General features: G+C 43.4%; 1 long non-coding RNA gene across 1 annotated transcript in view; it reads right to left on the bottom strand.

Moving 5' to 3' along the window:
• Positions 1 to 24,349, bottom strand: part of LOC126469676 (uncharacterized) — a 71,012-nt gene extending 46,663 nt beyond the window's left edge. The window contains exons 1-2 of the long non-coding RNA XR_007586045.1: positions 23,724 to 24,349; positions 23,444 to 23,591 (exon numbers count right to left, since the gene is read on the bottom strand). This is a non-coding gene — a long non-coding RNA (uncharacterized LOC126469676). The remainder of the gene's footprint in view (positions 1 to 23,443; positions 23,592 to 23,723) is intronic.
• Between the last annotated feature and the right edge of the window lie 253 nt (positions 24,350 to 24,602).

Below are 24,602 nucleotides of genomic sequence, written 5' to 3'. Positions count from 1 at the left end.
ACGGTGGTGGATAGAGTCGAGACACCGAAGAATAGACGGCCGAGCAGAGTAGACTATGCTTCCATAGTCCAATTTCGAGCGCACTAAGGCGCGATAGAGGCGGAGAAGGACCACTCGGTCCGCTCCCCAGGAGGTACCATTCAGGACACGGAGGGATCGCAGACAGCGAGCCGAAAGATAGGAAACGTGGGAGGACCAGCACAGTTTTCTGCGAAACATAAGACCCGAGAATTTAGCGACGTCTGAATACGGAAGATTGACAGGTCCTAGATGTAAGGAGGGTGGAAGAAACTCCTTACGTCACCAAAAATTAACACAAACGGTCTTACTGGGAGAAAAGCGGAAGCCGGTTTCGATGCTCCAAGAGTGGAGGCGATCGAGACATCCTTGAAGACGTCGTTCAAGAAGGCTGGTCTGCTGAGAGCTGTAGTAGATCGCAAAATCGTCCACAAAGAGGGAGCCCGAGACATCAGGAAGGAGACAATCCATAATTGGATTTACAGCAATGGCAAACAGTACAACACTCAGCACGGAGCCCTGGGGTACCCCGTTTTCTTGGGAGAAAGTACGGGCGAGAGTAGTGTTCACCCGCACTCTAAATGTGCGCTCTGCCATAAATTCGCGAAGAAAAAGGGGCATCTGACCTCGAAAGCCCCAAGAGAACAGTGTGTGGAGGATGCCTGTCCTCCAACAGGTATTGTATGCTCTCTCCAGATCAAAAAATATTGCTACTGTTTGGCGTTTCCGGAGAAAATTGTTCATGATATAAGTGGAGAGAGCAACAAGATGGTCAACTGCAGAACGATGCTTTCGGAATCCGCATTGGGCAGGTGTTAGAAGACTGCGGGACTCCAGCCACCAAGCTAAACGGCAATTCACCATACGCTCCAAAACCTTACATACACTACTCGTGAGAGAAATGGGGTGATAGCTAGAGGGGAGATGTTTGTCCTTTCCAGGTTTCGGAACAGGAACGACGATAGCTTCCCGCCATCGTCTGGGGAAACTACTGTCGGTCCAAATTTGCTTATAAAGGCAAAGGAGGTAACGCAGACTATGGGTGGATAAATGCAGCAACATTTGGACGTGGACACCATCCAGTCCTGGGGCGGAGGAGCGAGAAGAAGAGAGTGCATGTTGGAGTTCCCGCATGGAGAAGAGAGTATTGTAGCTTTCGCGATTTTGAGAGGAGAAAGCAAGAGGTCGCACTTCCGCTGCACGTTTCTTCGGGAGAAACGCTGGCAGGTAATTTGAAGAGCTCGAAATCTCAGCAAAGTGCTGACCCAATGAGTTAGAAAGTGCGACGGGGTCCACTAATGTATCATGTGCGACAGTGAGCCCAGAGATGGGGGAGAAACTAGGCGCACCTGATAACCGTCGAAGCCGACTGCAAACTTTCGAGGAGGGAGTGAAGGTGTTAAATGAGCTAATAAAGAATTTTCAGCTTGCCTTCTTGCTATCGCGGATGATGCGACGGCATCGTGCATGGAACTGCTTATAGCGGATACAGTTGGCCCAAGTAGGATGGTGGCAGAAAACGCGAAGGGCATGTCGCCGCTCACTTATTGCGTCACGGCACGCCTCGTTCCACCAAGGAACTGGGGGGGCACTGGGGCAATTCGGAGGTGCGTGGTATTGAACGTTCCGCAGCTGTAAGAATAACGTCGGTAATATGTGTGACCTCATTGTCGACGCTAGGAAAGTGACGGTCATCGAATGTCGCTAGAGACGAAAAAAGTGTCCAATCGGCTTGGGCAAACTTCCAGCGTCGCGGGCGCATATATGGCAGTTGAGGCTGCACTCTAAGGACACATGGAAAGTGGTCACTCGAGTGTGTATCACCAAGGGCGAACCATCCGAAGCGCCGAGCTAGGGAACAGTACCGACCGAAAGGTCCAAATGAGAGAAATTTGTCGTGGAGGCAGACAAAAATGTAGGGACCCCAGTGTTGAGGCAAACTAGATCCACTTGGTGGAAGACGTCTAGCAATAGTGAGCCACGTGGACAAGGATGTGGAGATCCCCAAAGCGGGTGGTGGGCATTGAAGCCCCAACCAGCAAATAGGGGGGTGGAAGCTGACCAAGAAGATGAAGGAGATCAGCTCATCCCATTGGTGTGGACGATGGAATGTATACAGTACAAAGAGAAAAGGTATATCCAGAAAGGGAAAGACTGACAGCGACAGCTTGGAAGGAAGTGTTTAAGAGGATTGGGTGATAATGGAGAGTATCATGGAGAAGAATCATGAGTCCTCCATAGGCTGGAGTGCCTTCAACAGAGGGGAGATCAAATCGGACGGACTGAAAATGAGGGAGAACAAAGCGGTCATGGGGACGCAGCTTTGTTTCCTGAAGACAGAAGATGACCGGCGAGTAGGATCGTAAGAGGATCGACAATTCATCCCGATTGGCTCGAATGCCGCGGATATTCCAGTGGATAATGGACATAGGGTGAACAGAAAATGGTGGAATGTGACCAAGGTTGCCGTCAACTCAACGACTGCTCAGAGCTTGCGACCGACAGCACGGAATGGCATTCAGCCAAAGGCAGAAGATCCTGATCCATAGGTTGTTCAGGAACTGCTCCTGCCACCAGCGAGCGGCCGGTTGATCGGCCACCAGCAGTGCGCCTCGGCGACACGAAAGACGGCCGAGGGCGATTTCTGCCAGGTGGTGCTGTAGATGGGACACGCCTTGGTGGAGAAGGAGATGAACTGGGTTTCTTAGAAGCCTTCTTGGAAATATGATGTTTAGATGAAGGAGGAACCGATGGTTGTGAAGTTGGGGTACATAAAAACTCGTCACGAGTATGCTCTTTTTTCGAAGTCTTGGTGTCTGACTTTTGAGCTCGAGATTTAGCAGAACCCGATGAAGGGTGAGCCATAGAGTGGGCAGGCGAAAGTGGTGAGGTTGAACGGGCGATCTTTGCACTGGCCGATCTGACGACCGTGGCACTAAAGGTGAGGTCGCAAGTCTGCGTGGCCGCCTCCTTTGTTGGCAGAGGAGAGGCAAGGACAGTGCTGTACTTTCCTGTCTGAGGCACGGTGGGCTGTCGACTGGCAAATAATTTTCGAGCAGCAAAGGTCGACACCTTTTCCTTCACTCTGATTTCCTGGATGAGCTTTTCGTCTTTAAAAATGGGGCAATCTCGAGAGGAAGCAGCGTGGTCACCCATACAGTTGATGCAGCGAGGGGATGGAGGTGGACAAGCACCCTCATGGGCATCCTTGCCACACGTAACACATTTGGCCGGATTGGAACAGGACTGGCTGGTGTGATTGAACCACTGACACCGATAGCAACGCGTAGGGTTTGGGACGTAAGGACAAACGGAAATTATCTCATAGCCTGCTTTGATTTTCAATGAGAGTTGAACTTTGTCAAATGTCAAGAAGACAGTGCGGGTTGGAATGATGTTCGTGTCAACCCTTTTCATAACTATGAACAGCCGTTACGCCCTGGTCAGACAGGTAGTGCTGAATTTCTTCGTCAGACAATCCATCGAGAGAACGTGTATAAATGACTCCACGCGAGGAACTTTAAGTGCGGTGCGCTTCAACGCGGACAGGGAAGGTGTGGAGCAGTGAAGTACGCAGCAATTTTTGTGCCTGGACGGCACTGACTGTTTCTAACAACAAGGTGCCATTCCGTAATCTGGAACAAGACTTTACAGGACCTGCAATTGCATCAACACCTTTCTGAATAATGAAAGGGTTGACCATGGAGAAGTCGTGACCTTCGTCAGACCGAGAAACAACAAGGAACTGTGGCAACGATGGAAGAACTGTCTGTGGCTGAGACTCAATGAACTTACGCTTGTGAGCAGACATAGTGGAAGGTGAGGAAACCATTGCGGAAGAATCCCCCATGATTATCGGCGTCTCCGATGGCGCACTCCTCCCTTGTGGGGGCCCTCTCTGAGGGCACTCCCGCCTTAGGTGATTGTTCACACCTCAGGTCACACCTCCCGACAAACGGATGGAGGGACCAATCGGTACTTTCGGAAGGTATCAGCTCGGGTAATCACCCCTCCCTAGACCTGGCCGTTACCAGGGGGTACGTACGTGTCCTACCTGTCTACCCGGGGCGGGGAATTATGCGTTACCCCGTCACCGGCTACGCACAAAAATGCGTGGGTCTGCCTTCAGACACGCACAGGGAGGAAGAAAGAGAAAGGGAGAAACAAAGAAAGGGAAAGGAAAGAAGATAGGTCTCAAACGCCACAGCAGAGAAAAGGGTAAAGAGAAGAGGTAAGGAAAAGAGAAGGACAAAGGAAGGATGAAGACATACAAGCAGAGAAGGCGAAGAATGTGTTACATTTACGAGCGTCCGTCTCCGGACGTAGGCACAAACCATACTCCCAGAGGCGGAGAAAGGGAAGGAAAGAGCCAGAGGTGAGGGGAGGGGGAGCGAAGATAGGGGATAGGGAAGGATGCGGAAAAGGAAGGAGGGCCACATTAGCTCGGGGTCCCGTGTTCGCTACGCACGTATCCACAAAAGAGTTGTGGACCCCCTGGGGGCTATTAAAGTGTGACAGTTCAAAATGTTTATACTTTTTTTTGACACATGCTGAAGAATGAATTGCTGTAAAGGTACTTTTAATACCACTAACTGCGTGACTTATCATTTAAAACAGATCTGGAAGATAAGAATTGTTGTGCACCATTATTTTAGGATTATATTCTGATGCAATTGGATCTCTGTGAAGGGCAAGTTTTATGAAGTGATGGTGGTGTTAACCCATCGACTGCCATGCCTTTGTCTTTGTAACAGACTTTTGTATTTGTAATTATGTTGGCAGTAATTTTTACTATTTTGCATTGTTGTCTAGACCTTCGTCAAGCTTGCGCATTGAGTGTTAGTCAGTTGTTGAACAAGTGAACTTTACAGGACTATTTGTGTGAAAGTGAAGGTTATAAAAAATGAAAGAGTTAAACATTTTCAAAACAGCATAATTTGCATTATTATGTACATAACTTCAAGCATCCGTGTACTGGTGTGTTCTGTAATGGTTTTAGATATTTATCAATCATTTATTTCCAAGGACTATTTTATTTTCCTATGACAGCTCTGAATTTCAATCCCCATTTGGGGCTCAGGACAGGTACTGCATAAAACATTGTTTTTATTTTCCCCCAGGCACCAGTGAAGACATTGTGAATGGCCCCAATTTCATGGCATCTTCTGGTGATGAGGGTGAAGTGAGCGAGACCACTGACACGGTCTAGCTCCCTCCAGACCTCATGAAATGAGATCTCCGACTGATGCTGTACACGAAAATGTGCTGGAAGATACTCTTTCACCTGATGTTCCATGTACATTGGACATTCACACTAACGAGGAATGGGAGGACGAAGAATATACAGGGCATTGTAAGAAGAAAATGAAAGCTAATATCACTTCTAATTGAACAACTGAAGATTCAACTTACAGTAAAACCTGCCCTAATCTTGTAGAATGCTAACAGCGCTACTGCCACTTGGTAGCACTGCTAAATGTAAAGTTTGGAGCCAACAGCTTTGATAGATTTTTCAATGAACAAGCACTGGACTTTAGTGCTAGTGGGGTTGGGTTGATTTTGGGGAGGAGACAAAACTGCGAGGTCATTGGTCGGATTAGGGAAGGATGGGGAAGGGAATCAGCCATGCCCTTTCAAAGGAACCATCCCGGCATTTACTTGAAGCAATTTAGGGAAATCACAGAAAACCTAAATCAGGATGGCCGGACGTGGGATTGAACACTCATCCTCCCAAACGTGAGTCCTGTGTGCTAACCACTGCGCTACCTCGCTCGGTGTGATTGCTAGTGAAAGCATCCAATAAGCTATACAGAATAATGATCACAGCTTTGTTCCAATGAATGCATAAAAAGTTCTTAGGCATCCTGTTCTTCACTGGATACCATGTTCTTCCACAGGAACAGTTATACTGGAATGAAGACGAGGACTTTGACAAAGTACATATAACAGAGTATGAGGCACAACAGATATCTGGAAATAAAGTGCCACTTTCACTTCAATGACAGCACTTTTGTGACCAGAACCTCAGATAATGAAACGGATTAACTTCCCAAATTTCTTGTGGTGGTGGACTTGCTAGTAAGAATGTCATAAAATTCCAAGTTTTGTCATACAGCCTGAGCATTGATGAGCAAATGGTTCCATATTATAGACACCATTATCTAAAACAATTCATTTGTGGGAAACCAGTGAGATTTGAATTCAAACAGTGGGTCAAGTACTGTTCCCACCATCAACTGCCTCAATCAAAATATTCCAATGCTCCAGTCCAGAAGGATGATGAGAAGGGTGTATCATGCTCAATCATCTGCTGCTTGTGATCCAAAAATGGACAGGTCATCAATCATACCCAAACACTTCCACTTAATGTGTTCCAGTTGAACTCAGGACTTTTCAAACCAGACACATGATTGAACTTGCAACATTGGGGAAGGAAAGAAAATGAAAAGAATGCAGGGAATCACTGCTCTGTGTGCACTGTGAGACTCCGTATTGGGTGCTTTGTGTGGCACAAAATGCGAAAGGAGAGTGGCATGTACCATGATCTCCCTTTGGGAATCAACTAAAATATAGTGTTCATTTCCAGGTTATTTCTTTTTTTTATTTTGCATTACATTCCTTTTCCCAACCTCTGTCAATCAGACAACCCAAAAATAAATGTAGACTGAAGAAACAAATTTGGCAGTCAATGAAAAGTGTGATAAATTCACTATTTTGTGAGTGTTTATGCATATCCTGACACCTGATATCTCCTAATCCTCAATAAATACTAGTTAGACAATGCAGAAGATTTTGCATATGTAGCACTATCTTAGCTCAAACATGTTACAAACTGGTGATAATACTTTCCAATCTGTCTGTAACAGAGGAATCAATGATATTTACAAAAAAAATTGTGGAGGTTTCATTCAGCAAAGGGCACATGACAAGCGGTAGCAGTAAAATCTTTTCAATCAGGGTCACAAATAATGTCACAGAAGATATTCACTGAGTATTCTCAGTGATGAGGCTATTATGAATTACATGAAAATGAGCCCATGCCCTTCATGTAAGAGGGGGCACAGTTAAGATTCCTATTTATTTACACCTGATAAAAAAGGAGGGAAAAAAATGTAAGATCTTCAGTAGTTTGGTGTATTTTCCTGTACAAAGTCTAAAATGCCTTACAAGGAATCCAGTGAGTGCAAGGTCACAAAAGGCCAATGCTGTTTACAGCACTTGACAGCCCACATATTGTTTACCATGCTACCACAATATTGATGGCTAATGGCAACAGGGAGCAAGACGAAGTATACAATGGTGAGCACAGGACAAGGCTACAGAGTGTAGTTGAACTGCTTGGTCAATGAGTAACTCGCAACAGTGATGGTCGATACAAAGCAGAGCAATGGCAATAAAAACAGAGCAAATATTGCATATCTACAACAACAGTTGCCAAAGCTGACATTTCACCACAAAGGAACCCAATAAATTTCGCAGAGTGAAGGAGACGTGGCAGATGAAATATTAGCATTTCTGCAAGATCAGATGCTCTACTGTGCGGACTATGTACACAAGGAGAACGATGATGACAATATGTGCTTAATGAGTGAAAGTGACACTGGAACGGGTGTCAAACAGTGTAGTTTGTCATCTTTGTCAAACAAGGAGCCACAAATCCCACCTCCAGTGAAACGTAGTAAAGGAAAATAGCTGTCCAAGGATGGGTACTAAACATACTTATGTACATGGAAGATCATCCGCAACACAATAATAAAAAAAGTTATGAAAAAATTTTGAGTAAGTTCGCAGTAATATGACCGTATGTATATAAGGGAATTTTTCAACTCCAGCCAGTCAGGATTTGATGAGGAAATGCATGACAGGAACCTTGGAAATTAGAGGTACCAAGAGAGTTGTCTAACGATCAACTAACACCAATGCTTTAACACATTCATATGCAATTATGCTGACCATTAATCTGGATGGTAAAATGGCTGGAAAGTTATTTATTGTGTTGTGAGAAGTTGGAGGTGATCTGCCCCTTACAATTCTTTCTTGTATGTGTGATCTTGCAAGGGCAGTACAGAATATTTACATCACAGCAAGCAAGAGTGGGAAAACAGGTGTAAGAGAACTACAGTATTAACACTGCTTCTGGCAGAGATCTGGTCAAAATAAGTTGCCTCTGCTTGAATCTTATCTGCATATAAAAATCTTACTTCTTTAGAGCAAACTAACCCTCCTTGAAAGTGTGGCTGGTTGGTTGGTTTGGGGTATAAAGAGGTCAAACTACTGGGTCATGCTCAAAGTACAAAAACACCCAACACAACACCTAAAAATAAAACAAATGGAATGAACAAAAAAATGGGGAAAACATAAACCACAGGGAAAAGTAGAAGAAGGTATTAAAAACCATAGAGCAGATGGTCTGGGCAGGCTGATCACAATAATAAAAGAGGACGAGCCAGTCACTCTGCAACACATTAAAATGTCCACCCCATAAAGACAAGCCGAGATGAACACATGTAGGGAAGAGACGACGACCACCAAAACAAACAAATGTAAAGAAAGTGTGACAGAGTTAAAATGGGAGGGAGGGTGGCAACCTCAGAGTGAACATTAAATGCCGACCCTTAGTTGGTTAATGTGCCAAGGATATGTCACCAGGTGGTGTCATATGCTTTTCGCAAATCAAAAAAGACGGCAACAAGGTGTTTGAGTCTGGAAAAGGCTTTTTGGATGGCAGACTCGAGGGACACAAGATTATCAGTGGTAGAGCAACCCAGGTGGAAGCCACCCTGGCACTGAGCCAGTGGGCCAAATGACTCCAGGACCCAACCCAACCACTGACACACCATATGTTCCCACAGCTTACAAAGAATGTTGGAGAGACTGATGGGCCAACAGCTATACATATCAAGAGGGTTTATACCAGGTTTGAGCACTAGAATGATGGTGCTCTCCTGCCATTGCCATGGAAAGATGCCATCACACCAGATCCGACTGAAGATGACGAGGAGATGTTGCTTGTAGTCTGACGAAAGGTGTTTGACCATCTGACTGTGGATCCAATCTGGCCCAGGAGCTGTGTTGAGCAATTTGCAAGGACGCTGAGGAGCTGACTCTGTAAATGGAGCATTATATGGTTCACTGGGACATTCAGTGAACGAGAAGGCTTTCCTTTCCACCCACTGTTTGAGGGCGCGAAATGCTGGGGGATAATTCTCTGACGCAGAGGCTCAAGCATAGTGCTCAGCGAAGTGCTCGGCAGTCGCATTTGCATCGCCAGATAACACGTCATTGTTGTTAATGCCAGTAACACCTGTCGTGGTCTGGTACCCACAAACACATCTGACCTTCGTACTGATTTGGGAAGGTGACATATGGCAACCAATGGTCAAGACGTACCTCTCCCAACACTCCTGTTTCCATCTTTTTATAAGCTGGTGAACACAGGCATGGAAGCGTTTAAAAGCTATTAGGTGCTTTTGGGAAGGGTGCCACTTGTGTCGCTGTAGAGCTTGCGAACACATTTTAATGGCCTCAGCGATTTCTGGCAACCACCAAGGTACTGACTTTCACCAGGGGCACCCTAAAGAACAAAGGATCGTGTTTTCTGCCGTAGGAACGATCATTCCTAGTGACCTGCTCAAACTACCACATCGATGGTACCATGTGGGGGAGATTCAACAGGGACAGCAGAGGTGAAAGCATCCCAGTCTGCCTTGTTTAAAGCCCACCTTGGTAGACATCCAAGGGAATAGCGTTGGGAGAGTGACAGAAAGATAGGAAAGTGGGCTCTAGTGGACAGATTGGGGGAACTCCTGGGCTGCAGAGGGATAAATCAATGCCCGCGTAAGTCGCACGAGCCACACTGAAATGTGTGGGGCCCCAGTATTTAAGAAGCAAAGGTTGTGGTCGAGGTCGAGTTGAGACAGGAAAGTTGACATCTCTACCTCAGCCAGTAAGCACAGTGCCAACCCACAAGGGGTTATGGACATTAAAATCTTCCAAAAATAGGAAAGGTTTAGGGAGTTGATGTATCAGTGCAGCCAATGTGTTCAGGGGTACTGCACCATCTGGAGGAAGAAATACACTGCAGGCAGTCATTTCCGGCATCATCCTTATCCTGACAGCCACAGCTTCAAGAGGGGTTTGAAGGTGCACAGGTTGACTGCACACTGAGATCAGGACAGACACAAACTCCATCTAACACACTATTATAGTCGCTAAGCTTCTTGTAATATCCCCTATAGCCACGAAAGGCAGGTGTCCGCATTGCCAGAAACAAGGTTTCCTGGGGAGGGCAATGCAGAAAGTAGATGTAAAGCTTAACAGTTGTCATAGCTCTGCCAGGTAGTGGAAAAAACTGCAGAAATTCCACTACAGTATGACGTTATCGTGAGGCTGGGAAGGCACGAAACATGCAAGGAGGCAGGTTATGCCTCAGGGTCACCTGCTGCCACTAATCTAATATCTGTATCCTATTCCTATTGAGGATGAGACATCAGTGAGATTCAGATCCTCAGGGGAGGCTGCGATCTCCACCTCATCCGCAGGTGCAGAATTGGTAGGAAGTTGTTGTGTTGGGGCCACCGGAGGGTCCTTTTTCTTAGCAGATTTCTTTGTTTACTTGCCCTCTCGCTTCTCTTTAGGGGCTTGCTGGGAGGCACGGAGGAAGACTGAAGGTCTTCGTCTAGCAGCTTTTGGCTCCTTTAGCCACCGGTGAGAGTCCGCTGTGGCATTAGTGGAGAACTTGGGAGAGAGGAGCCAGAGTAGGCCGTTGCTTCTCTGGCTGGGGGGAGGGGTCTGATCTCCCCTGCGGGGGGGCAGGGGGGGGGGGGGGGGGGGAGCACCCTTGCTCCAAAGGTAGGTACTTTGGGAGCAGCGGAAGGAGATTTTCTCCCTACCACAAAGGAGGGCAGATGTATTCTGGAGGCACTGAGGACCCACTATTCGGGGCATACAGTGTGGTACAACTGGTACTTGTGATGGTGATGGTGATGGTGATGGTAATGTAGCTGCAGCAGTGTATGTGGACATCAACCAAATGGGGTGTAATCATTCAAATTCGCATTTAGCCTCTTGGTAAGTCAACCAGCCCAGCGTCTTTTACTCCCTGATTTTCTGCTCCTTTTGGAGTACTGAGCAATCTGGCGAGAAGGGGAGTGCTGCTCTCCACAGTTGATACAAGTGGGAGGAGGCACACGGAGTATCTGGATGCAGCGGACGTCCAGTCTACACGTGTGGCATTGGAAGTGCAGCAGGAAGACGTGCCCGAATTTCCAGCACTTAGGCACTGCGTAGGAAGAGGGATGTATGGTTGAACGTCACAGTGGTAAACTGTCACCTTGACCTTTTCAGGCAATGAATCACCCTCAAAGTCCAAGATCAAGGCACCGGTAGCAACCCTGTTGTCCTTGGCTCCCCTGTAAACACACCAGATGAAATGAACATCCTGCTGTTCTAGACTGGCACGGAGCTCGTTGTCAGACTGCAAGAAGTGGTCACGATGGAAAACAGTCCCCTGGACCGTGTTGAGGCTTTTATGGGAAGTGACAGAAACAGGAGTATCACCCAGCCTGTCACAAGCTAGTAATGTCCAGGATTGGGCTGCAGATGCTCTCTGAATCAAGACTGCACTGCTTCTCATCTTTGAGAGCGCTGTTATTTCCCCAGACTTACCCTCAATATGTTCAACAAAAAACTGAGGCTTCATATGTAGAAGGGAGTCCCCATCCATTCTGCTACAGACTAAATACCAAGGCAAATATGGCTCTCTTCTTTCTGTAGCCCCGTGTTCCTAATACGGTGTAGCGAGGGAGGGAAACGATTTAGGGTCATAACTGTAAGCACTGTACTCGATCGTGCTGGTGCCATATGGTCACCAGCAAGAGATGATTTAGACCGCTCCACTGCGGGTCACCCACCCTGATGCCACCCACTCCGACCATTGGCTCTCCCCACGGGCACCACCCAGCCACAGCAAAGGCCACCTGGCATGAAGGGCATTGCCGGCAGTCCTGATGCCCAAGGAAGACAACAGTGTGATCCCTGTGTTGTCAGGGGACTACCACCAAATGGGCATGTGACGGCCCACGACAATGGACTGGCTACTGTGCTGAATACTGGGCACAGAGAAATCCAATAGTCATGAGAGTGGAAGAGAACAGGAGGCAACAGAAGAAGATGACACCCCAGGAAGCGTCTTCGCCCAAATAGTTGAATTGCAGGTGGAGATGCAAAGCCATGACAAGTGATTCAGGAGATCGAATCTAAGGGCACTCGTGCAACACATAAGGCGTCCTTCCGCATATGGCCCGCACTTCTGTAGAATTTGGAAAGTGGCAGGTCAAACCATAAATTGGAACCTGAACTTACAGGGCCAAAAAGTGTGAGACTCCTTTTAGTCACGTCTTACGACAGGCAGGGATACCATGGGCCTGACTGTTTCACATTCCGTTGTATGCCATCACATTCCATCAGTTATCCCATAACATCAATATGGTGCAAACCTTCAAGATCACTGTGGTGCACAATTTTTCATTCGTTGTTCATAGTGCAAGATAATGGTTTGTTTTGGACATACCCTGAATGTGAACAACATCCTTTTTGTTGAGTGTAATACATACATTCCATTGAAGATTGACCTCTGCACTTCCTAGACACTCATTTTCTGTCTGTGATTAACAGCTAATATTTTTGTTGTCATTATTGTTAACACAATGCTTTTAAATGAACTTTACTAAAAATTGAATTTGAGACCTCACACTCAAGGGGTTCCGTACATAAATGGTTATGAGGACAAAAAATTCAATATCCATATTTCTCATTAGGAAGATACACAGTTCGAAGCCACATAGTTTTTTAACCACTGCAAACATTCTTCGTTGATAATTGGGTGTCTACTTCACTACACAACATGAAACACACCCCACCTTTATGACTACATGCAGCTAGTTTCCCACAGTAGACATGAAAGTTTTAGCTATGAACTGAAGTGATTCACTTCTGCTGGCAGGTATGATGAAACTGCTAGTAACTTTGCTATCATCCCATCCATGTGCGGCTGTTCTGACATCTGCAATTTAATAATGATAGTAACAATACCATAATAACAAGTTAGGTCCATAGCAGTTATGACGACGTTTATGAATATCAAAAGCTGGTAATTTCATCTACACTATAAGGTATCTGACTGGTCAGGATGATGGTGGGGGGGGCGGAGGGTCTTAGGGTGAGCCGGTGATCAGCATTTGAACACAGTCGAATAATTTACTTTAACTTTTATTAAAAACTCGTTACATACATACTCAGAAGCGGTCAGTGTCCTCGCAGCCTACCAACCCAAACGTGATGCGGAAGCCCGGTGTCTGATGACAACAGCCACCCGGCCAACAGAAAGACCCACTTTCATTCTGCGTTGCTAGCTGACACGCGCGTGCAGCGACCCGGCAATGCAGAATCAGCGGTGACGGAAATATGTGTACCGCGCTGGAGTGTGAACGATCGCTTGCCTACTTCACCCGTTCCCTTACACCACCCTCCCGATTAAAACTGAGCTACCTGGTGGCTCATCAACAATCCTCTACCAAATAACTTTTAATAGCCTTAGGCTCCATTCATAATAGGTGCCAAGTCAACTACAATGTCACTGGCAGTAACGCGTTTGAGCTCAGCAGGTGCAGAGGGCCTTGACCGCTTTAATACATAAAAACCAAAGGTGATCAAACATAACAAAATTATCGCAAAAGTTGCAGTTAGTCCAATGGAAAGCTTTAAAGTAATGGTACTCCGAGTAGCTTGTTGATACTGGTTAATACTGTTGAAAGCATGAAACAAATTCGAATCGTTGCCATTAGTACTTATGGATTGAACTAATTGGTTGTACAGTTCGACTGTCCCACTTAAAGTTGAATGAATTCATTGACTCAAATAAGTAAGTATTATTGTGGAATACAGTAGAAATGGGAGTTACAGATAACTTGCCTCCTATATACAAGGTGCCTTGGGACATTTGGGGTACATGGAAAAAGTCACTTGACAGCTCACAGTTTTCTATGCCTACCACAAAACCACTACCTTGTATCTTTTGGGTAAAGGGAGAGAAAGACTTGTTACACATGAAGGTCAGGTCAATTGAGTTGAAAGAGTAGATGATACCCTCCGCAAACCATTGTAGGAAGGGTTGAGTGAGTGTTTTCAGGTTCCTGGGACAGTAGTTCTGGGGTTGAACATTCATGAAAAGATCTCTCTCACAGCTGTATACACGACTGTCGAAAAATATGATATTCGAGGACAAACAAGTTTTTTTGTTTGCTCACATTCGCGCAAAGTGCTCTGAGATAAAGCTAAGAAATATCTTCAGTCCTGACTAATTAAAAACTACTCCTGCAGATGGTACCGAACATAGGTATGGTGGGGCGCCCAAAATACTGGATAGGTATACACGCGGTAAACTTCAAAGTGATGTCCGGAGTCTGCTAAGGGAATGGTGACAGATCCAATTCATTGTCCATCATGATTGCATCTACATCACTCAATTGGTAGTAGAAACACAAATTTTGCATATTGACAGGTAGGATCATAGTCGCAGGATTAGTTTCCTTTCCATAGCTATTAGCAATGCCAAAATTTTTTTAGGATGCAGCAAAACACTGCCCAAATGATTAGCTGAGCTAGTTTCAATGGTCTGCCTCAGATTAGAAGCATCTAGTCGTGCATTTGACAAACTATCGGCAATCCTAAACAACGAAGTACTTAATTCTACATGGGCATTCAAGATATTGACTTTGTTCCATAATTTCCTTTGGACTCTTGTCTCATTGTACAGATCCCTAAAATGAGCTATGAACTACTTAACAACCTTACCAAAGAACACGGTATTATTACTAACTGTCTGCTGCATATCACGTAGTATCACTAAATGTTGCATTGGAATGTACTACTTCCCCTACCTGCTCTAACTTTTTACTCACATCAACCAAGTCCCTGTTAGTTAATGTTCCGAAGACAGTTCTGAGTATATTGTCAACAAACTCAAACCAAGCCCGCTTACGTCTAACAAGATTATTGTGGGGTAAAAGATTTAAAAAGCAATCAATTTCCCTTTTATACATGGTAAAGGCTACCTTCACTTGGTTTTTAGCCATAACCCAACTATGATACCATGACAGTGCTGGATCCCATATCGTATGGAATTGCCTCAATAAAATTAATGCGTTCACTTATGTTCCGAAACTGCTCTTCTACCTAGCTTAGGTTATACTTCAAAATAATATTAAAATTACCACTAGCTACTACCATACTAGTTTGTGGTTCGAAAAGAACACCCGATTGAAGCGGAAGGATTCTAAAAGACAGACAAAACCTAAAATAAAAGCAATTGATCAAAGCAAAAACAATTATTATCCTTAAATTTAACATAATGAAGGCAAGAAGTTAGTCTTCTGCAATAAGAACAATGTTAACACTGACTCAGTTGGTTGTTACCAGAATAACACACTTCCACTTCTGCACATACACAATTAGACACTGCACACTGCTGTTAACGACGTATACGCACTTAGCACACACTTAACGTTGTCTCGTCCATAGCAGATACCTTGACGAGGGGGAGCTTGGGGCCGCACCGTGGTACGTTTGGCGGTGGCCTGGCTCCTCAGCATCGAACTGTGGATCTCGGCGTCGATGGCACACCGGCTGGTTACCATCGGGAGTGCTCTGCGGATGTCTCAGCTGCTTCCGGTTCATCAGCTGGCTCCGGCACTAGATTTCTCAATTATGGCTTTACACGGTTCACGTGCACTATGAGAGAGTAAAACGGCAATTGGACTTTTAATGTGACTGGGGAGATAATTTCAAGGACCTTATATGGCCCTTTCCAATGCAATTTAAATTTCTTAACATTACCCTTCTTCAACAAGGGGTTACTCAAATAGACTAAGTCTCCGACACAATAATTAGGTATGACTGCTGCAGAAAGGACTGATGGTTTCGAGCCTTTACATGCTTCCATACTTCCTGCATTTTGCAGGCTAGGTCCCAAACAGAAAAGATTTTGAACGAACCAAGATAATCCAACGAGTGTACAAGATTCAGTAATGGATGAATACCCGGTAACGTCACAGCATTCAGCTTCCGGTAATCAACACAGAATCGGTACTTCTGTTCTCCTGTAGGCGATTTCCTTTTTACGATCATGATGGGGGAGGCCCAGGCTGGACCAGATGGCGCCATGTTCAATAAACCCGGGTTCCATTTCTTTAATCACCTCGTCGAATAAGGCTTGTTGGCTATAAGGAATTCTGTATGGTCATTGAGCGATGGGTGCTGCTCCTCCGGTATGTATTCTATGTTGAACTAATGGAGTTGCTGGAAGATTACCCCACTCATGGAGGACATCCAAGTAGCTAAGCAGCACTGGTAAAATTATTTCCCGATCCTCCAGTGACAAATGGTTTAATTTAGTAACCAGCTCTTGCTCGATTGATCCACGTGCTTCGACAGTTGCCTCTCCTTTATTGACATTCGGTGGACCATAAGTTGCTACTTATACATCTTTCTCCTTGGTAGGGATCTCTATCACGTCTTGTGGATCTAGGTTTGATACTGTTGCCACAGTAGTTCCACATGGTAATTCCACTTCCGCATTACTCATGTTAGCAATATTCACTGGAACTCGCAGTTTCCCATTTGGTTCGTCCTCAATAACACTGACAGTTCTTGCTACATAACAATGCTCTGGTCTAGCAAATCACCGTTTACTGATGGCTCTGTTAACAACAAATTACTTCCTCGGCACTTTGGTATCTTCACATCGATATACAGTGTTTTTCCTGTTCCCGGGGGATGCGCTCACTTTCAGTCAAATGTACATTGACTCTGAACGGTATACTTGTGCCGCTCCTCTGTTTGCGCATTACCTCAGCGCCACTAACATTCTTGTTAGTCTGACTCTTAAGAGTTCCCATTGCAGCCAAAATCATTATGACCGAATCAGATTTCTCTCTTTGCTACATCGATCTGAGCGTTGTTAGCTGACAGGAAATCCAACCCTAGTATACCTTTGTAGTGTCTCTCTCTACTTCTTATCACTTGCATTCCGGCCTCATATTCGTCTTGGCCTATCACGAAGTTAATCACATCTTATCCGTAATTGTGCACCTGGTTGCCATTTAACCCTTTCATGGTACACCTTGGCTGCCTCCAGCTTCTCTCTTTAACTAAATGGCAGCACATTAGAGAAATTTGAGCCCCTGTATCAACTAGAAAATGGACATTCTGTCCACGGTAAATTATGTTAACAAGCAGGCCTTCAGAACTGTCATTCGTGGAGTTTGCAGTAACTATAGCTTACAGAGGGGAGGGCGTGCAGGGGGAGGGGGGGCGGGGGGGGGGGGGGGGGGGCGCGGAAGTAGTGGTGGCCTTCCCATCCCCTCTGTCGTTCAACATACTCCTTGCATTCCTTCCTCTACAGTTCCGCACTATGTGGCCTTCCCTTCCACAAATGAAACACCGAATCTTCTTCCCACGAGTATTGGCCACCTGTTGCCCATTCCCATGATAACTGGTTCCTGAATAAGCTTCGAACACATGCTGATCCAGTTTGCGGTCCATTTGAGGTCTCCGTAGTTCTTCCACAAATCGAACTGCTGTCTGTATGGCTTCTTCAAATGTCTCAACGTGCCAATGTGACAGCACAACCGACTTCACCCTGTAACCCATTCAATAACATATCTAATGCCCTTTGTCCTGCTTTAAACAATTTTCCTCATTGTGCTAATCATTCTCGCTGAGCCCATACGTATTAGCGTTAACTTTTCTAATGCGATCAGCAAAATGCTCAATAGATTCTCCGTCCAATATATGCATATTGTGCAGTTGTTCCCCGTAAAATCTTGCTGTCTTCTTCCCTTTGTACCGTTGCACCAGTGTCTGCTTAAAAACGTCATAAGTAGCTAATCGAGTGAATCATCTTGAATTTGCAATTTCGCCACGGTTACCGTATCTGAATCACTCCAGGATCCTAAACTTGCTGCATTTTCCAGTTTACTAAAAAACACGTGAATATCCTCATCAGTCTTCCCACGAAAGAAACTGTGGGGATCAAAGAAAAATTTTTAACTACTGCTGAATCTGTGGTGCTTTCATCGGCTACATTCCGAAGGCTACTATTCACTTGTCCCACATCCCTTCTACTTTCTGCATCTGTTTTCACTCACTGAATTATTTCTTGTAACTGTGCTATAACAGTCAGCAAATCTTGTTGTGCCTCTGCTATACTGAATAACCCGGTCACACTATTTATTTAAAAATTTGCCATCATTGCCGTTTGCATGCACGCCAAGCAAAGCCAGTATCTGCTGCAGTCCTACCTTCAGTGCTGGGTCTCGTTCTGTTGCATTGTCTGCAGAGACGTGCTCCGACAGAGGATGGTATCTGCCTTGTGATGCTTCCACGTACGGATACGAAACACGAACTTCGCGGACAATGCCAATCACCGCTATACCCTATTAGAAGACTGTAGGTTTTCTTCTCTCCCCAGGAAAGGATTGATAGGGATCAGGGCTACGGTATTCAGTGTGACCTGGTGAAAATAGCCTTGGCAACGACCCATACCAATGTTGGGCTGGTGCCTGCTTTCGTGCGGCATGATCAGCCCCAGTTGAACCGCTCTGTCAGGAGGGTAAATATGGAGCTGGATCAGTTGCGTAGGGCAGCCACTCTGTCAGACACTGGTTTGGTTCCTGTCAAGGCTATTGATAGGGGGGATTTCACAAGGCATGGCCTACACCTCAATAGGAAAGCGAAGGGTAAACTGGCAGGGTTGTTAGCAAAATCCATAAGGGGGGGGGAGACACTTGTACTAATGGATGTACCTCTTTTTTAGACTAATATCAGTGTCCAATGAGAAGTTCAGGCAGGCTGGTGCTAAAGAGGTCCAAAAACTCAAAAAATCTCACAACAGGAAAGTAAATAATAATGTTACCATATTTAACCAAAATATTGGATTAAAGAAATACAAACCCAAAATATTGGATTAAAGAAAAAAGTAGATTATCACAAAAGTAAAGTAAAAAATAATGTTACCATTTTCACCAAAATATTCCAGGATTGAAGAATAAAGTAGATGAGCGCCTGGTTTGTTTAGATAATACTGAATCTGATAATGTAATAGCTATACTATGCCTGTCTGAGCATCACATTGTGTCTGACATTCAAAAGGTAAATATCAGTGGTTATAAACTAGCTGCACATATGAGTAGAGAGAATAAGGTGAGAGGAGGAGTTGCCATATATGTCAAAAGTTATCACTGTGTAGAAAGCTTAGATACAAAAAAGGTTTGAGCAACATACAGAAGCATGTGCTTGTCAACAAACTGAAGGAGGGCTCTTTTATAATTGTAACAGTATATAGGTCCCCTTCAGGAAACTTTCATTTATTCCTGGAGAACTTGGATGCCTTGTTGTGCTATCTGTCAGATAGGGGAAAGCAAAGTATTATTTGTGAGGACTTAAATATTGATTCACTGAAAGAGTGTAATAGGAAGAATATCCTGGAAGTCTTGCTCGGTTCTTTCAATTTGACATCTCATCGATTTTCCTACTCAGGTAATGAAGGACAGCAGCACACTGATAAATAACACTTTTATAGACCAAGGTAAGTTTAAAAACATGAATTCTTGTCCTGCTGAGAATGGCCTTTCTGATCATGATGCTCAGCTACTTACAGTATATGACATAGCTCCATTCAGTAATTCAAAACTACCCTGCAAAGTTGTGCATTCAATTAATGACTCAAGAATTAGAAATTTCAGAGAAAATCTTCAGCAGTTAAGACTGGGATGACGTGTACAATGAACCTGATGCTAATTTATAATATAACTTATTTCGTGATACACTTGTAAAAGAATTAGAAAAATGTTTCTCCAAGAAAGTAGTTAAATCTAATTATAAGAAACCATGTAAAAAACCTTGGCTTACTAAAGAAATAAAAATATCTTGTAGCCACAAAAGGGAACTGTATCTAATAACAAGAAAGGGTAATGACGCAGAAACAACCAAATATTATAAATACTACTGTGCTACATCAAGAAAGGTTATTAAGAAGTCCAGAAGCTTGTGCATCATGTCTGAGATTAATGCCTCTGATAACAAAATCAAAACAATTTGGAATATTATCACAAGGGAGACAGGGAAACCAAGAGTATAGGATAACAGCATCACCATCAAAGCAAATGGAAACTTGATAAACAACAAGCCGGAAGTCTAAAACATTCTGAATAATCATTTTTTAAATGTTGTAGAGAAAATAGGAGCTAAATGTTCATTAGAAGACACAAGGCAGTTAGTGGAAGAGGCCTTACCCACACCATTTGATATAATTGAAATTCCAGCCACCTCTCCTCCTGGAATTAGGAAGATGATAAACTCTCTCAAGAATAAAAGCTCACATGGAATTGATGGCATTTCCAGCAGGATAATAAAAGCTTGTTCCCAAGAGATAAGTGGGATTCTTAGCCACATATGTAATAGCTCGCTGAAGCGGGGTATTTTCCCAGATACACTGTAGTATGCCATTGTTAAACCACTGCATAAAAAAGGGGATATGTCTGATGTCAACAACTACCGCCCAATCTCTCTTCTGACTGCCTTATCCAAAATTCTTGAAAAAGTAATGTATTGTAGAGTAGTTTCACACCTTTGTAAAAATAAATATTTAACAAAATGTCAGTTTGGTTTCCAGAAGGGTTTTCCAACAGAAAATGCAATTATATACTTTCACTAAAGAAATATTAAATGCTCCGAGTAACCTGATGTGAAAAATGTTGGATTTTTGTGATCTCTCAAAGGCTTTTGACTGTGTAAATCATGGAATACTTCTAGATAAGCTCATGTACTGTGGTATGAATGGGACTGTGCTCAAATGGTTTAAAATCATACGCAGCTGGAAGAGTGCAGAAAGTTGAAATAAACAATTCACGTAATATGCAAAAAACTGGTGATTTCTCAAACTGGAGAACAATCAAGAATGGGGTGCCGCAAGGTACGGTCTTGGGTTCCTCTGCTGTTATTAATATATATTAATGATTTGCCATTCTAAATTCACGAAGATGCAAAGCTGGTACGTTTTGCCGATGATACAAGTATAGCTATCATACCCAACAGACAAGAATTAACTGGTGAAATAGTAAACGATGTTTTTCAGAAAATCATTAAGTAGTTCTCTGCAAATGGGCTCTCATTAAACTTTGTCAACACACAGTACATACAGTTCCACACAGTAAATGGAATGACACCATTAATAACTATAGACTTTGATCAGAAATTGGTAGCTAAGGTGGAATATTCAAAATTTCTAGATGTATGCATTGAAGAGGGGTTGAACTGGAAAAAACACACTGAGGATCTGCTGAAACGTTTGAGTTCAGCTACTTATACTATTAGGGTCACTGCATATTTTGGCAATATACATCTCAGTAAATTAGCTTACCAAGTCTACTTTCATTCTCTGCTTTTGTATGGCACCATATTCTGGGGTAACTCATCATTAAGTAAAAGAGTGCTCATTGCACAAAAGCATGTAATCAGAATAACTGAATCAGAATAATTGCTGGAGCTCATCCCAGATCATCCAGCAGACACTTAAAGAGCTAGAGATCTTCACTGTAGCCTCACTATATATTCACTTATGAAATGTGTTATTAACAATCCAAACGAATTCAAAAGTAATAGCAGTGTACATGGCTACAACATTAGGAGAAAGGATAATCTTCACTACTCAAGGTTAAATCTAACTTTGGCTCACAAGGGGGTAAATTATGCTGCCACAAAAGTCTTTGGTCACTTACCTAATAGCATCAAAAGTCTGACACGTAGCCATATAGAATTTACAAGGAAATTAAAAGAATTTCTTAATGGTAACTCCTCCTACTCATTAGATGAATTTTTGGATATAGTAAATGGGTAATTTCCCCAACACCCACAAAAAAATATTAAAAATATTAAGTGTCATGTAATATTTTGTGTAATGTAATATCTTGTAAAGACACCTTTTATTAACCTGACACATTCCACATCATCACGAAGTGTCGTATTCATGATCTATGGAACAAGTATCTATGAGTATGAGACTGCACTTTCATGGAGATGTTAGCTTGGTGGCAATCATGAACTCTTGTGCACATTTTTACGAAGAGGTGTTAACTGTGTAATAACTGGATGTGGAATCACAGAGCGATGCAGAGAAGTTTACTGGTTGACTGCCTTGTTCAGATTTGTTATGCACACACCTTATATTGAATGATGACGACTGATTTTTGGGTTGGGGTGGTATGTAAAGACTGCATAATGACAATTTGTAGTTTTGATAGTTACACTGTAGTTTATAAAAAGCAAGGTGAAAATTGACTGGTATGGATAATTTGTAGGTGCCAACAATTATTTGGTTTAACTAAAGGATGGTGGTTTGGGAAATATAACAGTTCTCGGTACTATTTTACTAACACATTGTATGCCTACACATTGGATTACTTACTCTTAAGTATATTTGTCATATCTGAATTTTTATTTAAATTTAAGCATATTTTTAAGTAAGGGTTAGGCTGAATAAGAGCATTATCTAGTTAACAAAAACTGAGGCAACAGAAACAGTCAAATTCTGGAATCTCAAACAAGGATTCAGTTGGCAAATTTGTGATATGTTTAAATATGAATATCTTTTAAGTTAATTATGTGCCCCTCATTTAGGTCTTTAAGGCCCAAGGATATTTACCAGCTGCCGTGTCATCCTCTGCCTTGAAGTATCATGCACTCAGTATGGAGATACATGTGGTCAGCACACCACTCTCCTAGCCATTTTTATGACTTTCCAAACTGTGGAGCTGCTACTTCTCCCTCTGACAAGTTTTGAAATTATGTAGAATAGTAGGTAAATATGAAATTAATCCTTTTGAGTGTGTACATTGCATATGCCATGCTTGTGTAAGTACAATTAGCTCAAAGACAAGGAACCACAATAGTTATTAAAAATGATTAGAACAATGGCAAGTAGAATAGTTTCAGCTTGCCCCATTTCAGGTTCTCAAAACTGGCGACACACCATACCATTCTTGACTGTATAAAGGGCAGCAGAAATGAAGGATGTCGGTGCAATTGATTTAATTTTTTCAAATAAATTTTATAATGATAGTGTAGTTTACACTTTTATGTTCCTTACATAATGTGTAGCATTAGTAATTGGCACACCATTACCTTTACCACCTCAATGTTTAAATTTTCTGACATCAATACTGTTAGTAGCTACCTTGTTCTCACACCCTTCTGCCTTAAATACTTTCAAAACTAGGCAATTCTGGATAATGTCTAGCTAAATACCTATTGTTGTACTTGCCGTTGACTTCAGATTTTTGTAAAGAAAAACAAAGCGCTTTATACCCACCGAGACGATGCGTAGCAGCAGAGACAATGAACCATAGGCTGTCACTGTTCCACGGGAACACCCGGGTGGTGACTGGAGCCAAATCACTTGTAATTTCTTGGAGATCTCTGGACCATGAGGTGTTCACAGATGTACAGCCCCAAGAACTCTGTTGCAAAAATATTTTTGGACAGAACTATTTCATCATTATTGGAAATGACGTAAATTATGGTTTCTTTTTTACAGTCACTTTCCGTCTGCATACGGCCTAAATTAAGTATAATAATAATGGCTTCATTACCTCAAACAATTATTTTATGGTCGTATTCCATTCCTTAAAACACTAACATGCAACATCACCCCATTCCAGCACTACAGAACTACCATGCGGACACTGCTGTAAAAAAATCACACAAATCACAGTAAAAGCCGTTCCTTTTACGATGTCACAGAAACTAGAGAGATTTTATCGGGCAGAGCAAAAATTATGTCACTTTCTCTGTACACACCAGCCTTATATCATTCATAAATAAAGTACAATAAACGTAAGTATGTGCGCAAAAACACTGTTCGCAAGATTTATCTCCATGTCGCAATGCGAAAACTTAGAAGCTCATGTAAAATAACATGTATGGTTTGTTACCATAAACATAATATGAATGAAATGCTTAGGAAATTCGCAGGCTGTCCCAAACCATCATCAAATACGTCAAAGTAGAACCAATTACAGTATTTTAAAGACGGAATATAATCACTTTCATATGTTCTGGCAAAATCACGAAGAATGAAGACAATATTATCATAAACATATACAACATCCTCCTCAGATACTGGTGAAGTGCTACAATATTCCTATTCGAGAGCATCCCAGTTTTATGGGGACACTGACTCGTCAGTCGTCACCGTCTACCGCAACCGTAAACAAACGTAAACTTAAGACGGCCCAAGGGAGAGGTGTGGTGCCGGAAATAAACCCCGCCTCCCTCTCGAAGGGCTGCCATCCTAAGTCCACGTTCTGTGCTTCCACGAAAGCAGAACTGACATAAGTCATAGGGATCGCTGATTCCCTGTGTTATAGTGAGAATCGCATTCGAATCTCTATATGCACCAGGTTTAGTCTCTTCACTCATTTCAGAATGAGGAAGAAGGAGAGAAAAAAAAAAAGACAGTATGCAACACA

The sequence above is a fragment of the Schistocerca serialis genome, chromosome 3, assembly GCF_023864345.2.
Source record: "Schistocerca serialis cubense isolate TAMUIC-IGC-003099 chromosome 3, iqSchSeri2.2, whole genome shotgun sequence".
Lineage (NCBI taxonomy): Eukaryota > Metazoa > Arthropoda > Insecta > Orthoptera > Acrididae > Schistocerca > Schistocerca serialis.
The sequence above is the reverse complement of the archived record's forward strand: the minus strand, read 5'-3'. Positions and strand labels throughout refer to the sequence as shown.